We start from the raw sequence: 7,015 nt of genomic DNA, 5'->3' as shown, positions 1-7,015 counted from the left end.
AGGTCCACGCACGTTTGTTTTGCCAGCCACGGCAGCGCGAGACATCGAAAACGGATACTTTAAGAGTTTATGAATGGAAAGTTTACTTTTAAAAAGTTGCCAGATTGCTCCACTGGCGAGACCAAAGTTACGTGTATGTTTTGCAGTCGTAAACTGAGCTATCATCATTGCACGTCGAGTCTGAAATACCACGGCCAAGCACACAGCTGATGTGAGTACTCCGCCCCCTCGTCTCAGACAGACAGCTATGGATCATTTCAAAGCGAAGAAAATGGATGACACAACGAAGAACAAATTTGCTGAAGCCATAGGTAAATGTATGGATACTGCATGCAAGCCTGTCAACATTGTCCACAGCTCGACTCAAGCTGAAATCATTCGCATTGCATCTAACGACTCCACTACAGATTGCCAGCGAGAGCCTCCATTACAAGCTGTGTAGATATTGTACGTAGCGGAGAAGGCTATGGTATACCAAGCGGGAGAAGACACTGTTTCGGGAGAGAAATAAGAGACTAGGTTGATGAGCCTCTGGTGAATAAAGAGCAGGCAGCCTGTCGAATACGATGTATGCCACTGACGCGATTGTTACTTGTTTGGAACTATTTTGTGTGGAAGGTTACAGTGTTCCGTGTCCATATAAATAAAGCGGGTGGAGCTTCTCTGTGTTTGTGTAATAGTGACGGTGCGCAGAGGCAGTGACATGACAACAAAAGTTCAGCGGTGCAGTGGTAGCGACCTAGCGAAAATAAAACGTCTCCAGTGTTGTCATCGAACCAAGTGTAGTCATCCGAAATTATGTCTACACAAAGCCGTAGAGAGACTTCCGTGCAAGAAGGACCAACAGAATCAACATTAGCCTGACTGCTGTGTTCAAAGCAAACTTGAGAAAAACAAAGTATGCAACCATGGCTTAAATCCACTATAGGCTGAGTACTAGTTTACCTTCGATGTGCACTTTATAATGTTATATTGCTCTGTTTTGATTCCATAAAAAAAGCTGTTAAAGCAGCTGTTGTGTGACAAAATATTTTTTTCACTGTTGTTGATGGACAGTAATATTGTGTGAGATTATGTGTAAGTAACTGCTCCAAGTGAAAAATGTTCATGTAAAATTGAAAATCGAAATTGTTATTTCAGTAAATATTTGCATTTTTCACATAGAAAACTGATTCATGATTCCATGTTGATGAGAGCATTAAAATAGGGAAAAATAGGACAAAAAAACAAAAGGAAATTCAGAAACGATCAAAAATGTGTGAGTAATCACGATTAATTTTTAGTGAATTTGAGTTCATTATGACAGTTGCATTTTTAATTAGATTAAATATTTTAATCGTTTGACAGGACTAATATATATATAGATAGATAGATAGATAGATAGATAGATAGATAGATAGATAGATGTAACCGGGTTTTTGGAAAAACTGGACTGAACACAAAATAATTTTTATGTGGGCTTTATTCTCGACTGAACAATAAAAATTTGTACAGCATTAAGATGAAAGACTGAGATGTTAACAGGATTTTAAAAAAGTTCGAAAAAGGATCTAAGAGATCAAAGAAAATTATCTAACGGATTAAAGAAAATTACACCATAATAGACAACAGCAGTGGCTTGCTTGATAGGGAAAGGGAAATAAAAATACATTATTTCCAAGCCACAACATTCTATGAAACTTAAAAGTGCAGACCGACTATTTACAATCCAATGTGTTGAGAGGACACATTTACTCGACACTTTCCGGCGTGTTGGGTACATACAAAACACGTGGAAAAACACAACTGATCTCCCCTCTAAAGAACAGATAAAACAGTTCATATAATTTCACAGTCAAAAAAAAAACAACATATTTACATCTTGTAACGTTACGAACATTTACACTATAAAGCTGTTCACACGACTCACTAGCGGCAGATTTCAAACTCCAAACCACGATATTTTGCTCTACAAATACCATTCAAATAATTAATCACCCGTCCAAATATAACACCTAACAAGCTTCATGGTAAAATAACTACCAATTACCTAAATATCGCCATGGTTACAATGACGATCATGAGTGCGTATCAAGTGGGGACGAGCGGCATACACAGTTCAGTGACTATCTTCCTTCACATGCATGTCAACCTCCCCTCACTTCCTGGTCTAATTCTCGCTCGCGCTATATGTTCCCGTGTGTTTTTATCAAGCGTGCTCTTAAAGTGACAGTGCTACATTTGTTAAATAAGGCAGCCTTCACTACATAAGTCTAAGTATGGATCACCTGGTTACATTTATATAATTTATTTATTTATTTTTTTGGCCCCAAAAAATCAAACTTGATAGCGAGTGTGTGGAGCAGTGTTGTGGCTGCCGATGTCACTTTCAGGCGCTTCATTTTCGGCCGTGAGTGCATACGTCACACACAGAATAGCAAGGAGGGGGGAAGTTTTTTTTTGGGGGGGGGGTCCTGTTTGACACGACAGCCAGTATATGGACAGGGCATTTTTGCTGATGTGGTCAATATGGATCAAAAATATAGTTATGTGTAGGCATTACACGTTTTACATAATAGTTCTTGGAAATGTGATTTAGTCATTTACATTTATCACAGTTCATAACTGTTGTGGTGTGTCAAATCTCGAAGACATTTATTTCCGCTTTGCAGGGAATAGATTTGACTCTTACACACCCAATTACAATGAAGTTGGGATGTTGCATTAAACAAATAAAAACAGAATACGATTTGCAAATCATGTTCAACCTAAATTTAATTGATTTACAGTAAAAGAACAACATATTTAATGTTCAAACTGATAAAATTTTGTTTCTAGCAAATAATCATGAACTTAGAATTTTATGGCTGCAACACATCCCACAGGTGAACTGGCTAACTGGGTGTCATGATTGGGTACAAAATGAGATTCCCTGAATTGCTCAGTCATCCACAAGCAAAGATGGAGTGAGATTCACCTCTTTGTGAACAGCCATGTAGGAAAATGGTCAAACAGTTTAAGGACAATGATCCTCCATGTACAGTTGGAAGGAATTTAGGGATTTCATCATCTAGGTTCCAAAATATCATCAAAGGGGTCAGAGAATCTGGAGAAATTATGACATGTAAACTGCAAGGCCAAAAACCAACATTGAGTGCCCGTGACCTTCGAACATCAATCTGTAAAAGATATCACCACAAGGGCTCAAGAAGACTTCAGGAAACCAATGTCAGTAAATACAGTTTAGCACCACATCCATAAGTGCAATTTAAACCTCTACCATGCAAAGCAAAAGCCATTAACACCCAGTTTTTTCTGGGGCCCAAGCTCATCTAAAATGCACTGATGCAAAGTGGAAAAGTGTACTGAAGTCTGATGAATCCACATTTCAAATTTTTGCCAACTTCGAAAACCAGCATCTGTGACGGTACGGAACTGTGTTAGTGCCAATTGAATGGGTAACATACACCATTAATGCCAAAAGGTCCATACAGGTTTTACAGAAACATATGCTGCCATCCAAGCAACGTCTTTTCTTGGACGCCCCTTCCTGTTTCAGCAAGACAATGGCAAACCACATTCTGCATGTGTTACAACAGTGTGCCTTTGTAGTAAAAGAGTGCAGGTACTTGACTGGGCTGCCTGCAGTTCTGACTTGTCTCCCATTAAAAATGTGTGGTACTTTATCCATCAATCCATACCTATAGTTGCAAGAAAAAGTATGTGAACCCTTTGGAACTACCTGGATTTATTCATAAATTGGTCATGAAATGTGTCACAACAATTGACAAACACGCTTAAACTAATACCACACAACAACAATAAAAATAATAAAACAATATGTTCTCATATATTTTTACTGAACACACCATGTAAACATTCGCTGTACGTGGTGGAAAAAGTAAGTGAACCCTTGGATTTAATAACTTGCTGACCCTCCTTTGGCAGTAATAACCTCAACCAAACATTTCCTGTCGTTGCAGATCAGACCTGCACAATGGTCAGGAGGAATTTTGGAGCATTCGTCTTTCCAAAACTGTTTCCATTGAGCAATGTTCTTGGGATGTCTGGTATGAATCACTCTCTTGAGGTCATGCCACAACATCTCGATGGGGGTTGAGGTCAAGACTCTGACTGGGCAACTGCAGAAGGCATATTTTCTTCTGTTGAAGCCATGCTGTTCTTCACATGTGTCAAAGTCAAGGCCCGGGGGCCAGGTTTGGCCCGTCACATCATTTTATGTGGCCCGCAAAAGCAAATCAAGTTCCATGATGCTTGCTAAAGTCAGAACCAAAATTTCAAATTTTATTATGTAATCCAGAATAACAGTCATTATTCTTGACATCTGATTTTAAAACTAGTTATTCAACAATTTGTTGTGTGCTGTGTCTGTAATATGTGTAGGGGATTAAACATTTATATGGTTTCCCAAAATTCGTAATGGCCATCCAAGGGAAAGTGTAACTACAATGTTGCCCGTGACAAAAATGAGTTTGACACCTGTGCGGTTTTTGATTTACTTCTTTGCTTTGGGTCATTGTCCGGTTGCATGACCCAGTTTCTGTTGTGCTTCAATTGGTGCATAGATGGCCTTATGTTTTTCTGCAAAATGTCTTGGTAAACTTAGGAATCCATTTTTTTTTTCGATGATAGCAATCGGTCCAGGCTGTGAGAAAGCACAGCAGACCCAAACCATCATGCCTCGTCTACCATACTTCACAGTTGAGATGAGGTTTTGATGTTGGTGTGCTGTGCCTTTTTTCTCCAGATAGTGTTGTGTGTTCCTTTCAAACAACTCAACTTATGTTTCATTTTTCCACAGAATATTTTGCCAGTAGTGCTGTGGAACACCCAGGTGATCTTTTACAAACTTTAATGTGCACTTTTTTTTTTCAACAGCCGTGGCTTACTCAGTGGTGTCCTCCCATGAACTCATTTTTTGTTCAGTGTTTTGCGTATTGTAGATTCATCCACAGAGATGTTGGCATGTGCCAGAGATTAGCCTTTTGCTGACACTCTAGGATTCTTCTTCACCTCTCTGAGAATTCTGCATTGTGCTCATGCAGTCATCTTTACAGGATGGCCACTCCTAGTTAGAGTAGCAACGGTGCTTAACTTTTCCCATTTATACACAATTTATCTCACCGTGGACCACTGCATGTCAACAATCCTTAATCGTGGGTCTTCTGAGAACTCTTTTGTATGAGGTATGGTTAACATCAGACAATAGGGGTGTTCACACGGCACACATTTGCTCAGGTGCTGCACCGATGTATTTTGTTGCGATATATCTTTTATCTCAAATTTTGTGGAGCGTTCACACGTACAAAGCCGCTGAGCGTGTCAGCACCGGTGCAGCGCCGGTGCAGCCTCACTTGGGTTCACACGGCAGTTTCTGCAGCGGAGCTGTCGTGTTGGTTCTTTGTAAAACATACACAACTCAAGCAACTGCTGTGCAGGCACGTCCTTCTCCTTCTCGATCTCCTTGCTTTCTGCTCGAGAGGCGTTCAATGACCGCCGCCGAAAACGTAAATCAACGATGACTTCAATGACACTCAGAAAAGCAAACATAATGCGCCAAACAGAAAATCAAGAGAGGAAATCACAAAATAAATTCTATGGGGGAGGGGAGGGGTTGTGAACACACAACAAAGGAACAAACTACACAAACAACTCTGAGACAGTCCAGTCTCTTACAAAAGGAAAGATGATATTTGGGGGGACTATCCCCCCGCCCTTCTAGTTGAGATGGTATAACCCAAGAGGCAAGACGCCGCTTGCTACTGTTATTGCCAGTTGCCATTCTACTGTTATTGCCAGCCATCATGTCTCGTGTCGTTATTAGACAAACAGATGACGGAAGTACAACAGAGCACGAAAGCAACGCATTCTAGCCGTACGTAATGAACTCTTCTCATGCGTACCGAGGCTACTCCCCTCGCAAACGAGCATTTGCTCCGGAGCAAATTTTTAACCCTGTTGCGTTCACACGTACCATTTTACATCGGTGCTGCCCCGCAAACAAGCATTTGCTCCGAAGCAAATTTTTAAACCACCTCCCTGAGGTGTGAACGCTCTACTGGGGCAGCACCGGTGTAGCACCGGAGCAAATGTTGCCGTGTGAACACCCCTAATGTGTCTTGAGAATCACAAATTCCAAACTAGTGTTTTTATCGGGCAGTGCAGCTTTACCCAACACCTTCAACCTCGCCTCATTGATTGGACTCCAGGTTGACTCTATGAGCTCATTAGCCTAAGTGTTCAGACATTTACATGGTGTTCAAAAAAAATAAAATTAAAAAAACATCAGCATATCATTGTTTGTCTGGTATTAGTTCAAGCAGATTGTGTTTGTCGATTGTTGTGACTTAGATGAAGATCAGATCACATTTTATGACCGATTTATGCAGAAATCCAGATAATTCCAAAGGGTTCTTATATTTTGTCTTGCAACTGCACATCTATTTTCTGAACCGCGTATCCTCATGAGGGTCGCGGGCGTGCTGGAGCCTATTCCAGCTGTCTTCGGGCAGTAGGCAGGGTACAGCCTGAACTGGTTGCCAGCCAATCACAGGGCGGCACACATAGGCAAAACAACTATTCACACTAACAGTCACACCCAAAGACAATTTAGAGTGTTCAATTAACCTGTCATGCATGTTTTTTGGAATGTAGGAGGGAACAGGAGCACCCGAAGAAAACCCACGCAGGCATGGAGAGAACATGCAAACTCCACACAGGAAGGCCAGAGCCCGGAATCAAACCCTGAACCTCTGCACTGTGAGATGGACGTACTAACCAGTCGACCAAGTCCCACCCTGTTGCACATTATTGAGTGTAAAACACGACAACTGAGAACCCAGAATTTTGAGCAGCTAAAGCTGTACATCAAGTAATAATGGGAAAGAATTCCACCTATAAAGCTTCAACAATGAGTGTAGTGTACTCAGTTCCCAAATGTTTAGTGAATGTTGATAAAAGAAAAGGTGATATAACACAGTGGTAAACATGACCCTGTGCCAGCTTTCTTGCAACA

General features: G+C 40.8%; 1 protein-coding gene and 1 long non-coding RNA gene across 6 annotated transcripts in view; both read right to left on the bottom strand.

The window, feature by feature from the left end:
* The window catches only part of ctbp1l (C-terminal binding protein 1-like), a 31,269-nt gene that overhangs the window by 16,688 nt on the left and 7,566 nt on the right, over window positions 1–7,015 (bottom strand). The gene's annotated exons all lie outside the window — the stretch shown is intronic.
* LOC109518733 (uncharacterized) lies at window positions 1,445–2,085 on the bottom strand. Its single transcript, XR_002168813.1, has 2 exons — window positions 1,884–2,085; window positions 1,445–1,797 (listed from the first exon to the last, which is right to left on the bottom strand). It is a non-coding gene; the product is annotated as an uncharacterized LOC109518733 (long non-coding RNA).

Source organism: Hippocampus comes, unplaced genomic scaffold, assembly GCF_001891065.2.
Source record: "Hippocampus comes isolate QL1 unplaced genomic scaffold, H_comes_QL1_v1.1 scaffold118, whole genome shotgun sequence".
Taxonomy (NCBI): domain Eukaryota; kingdom Metazoa; phylum Chordata; class Actinopteri; order Syngnathiformes; family Syngnathidae; genus Hippocampus; species Hippocampus comes.
This window is presented reverse-complemented; position numbering and strand designations above follow the sequence as displayed.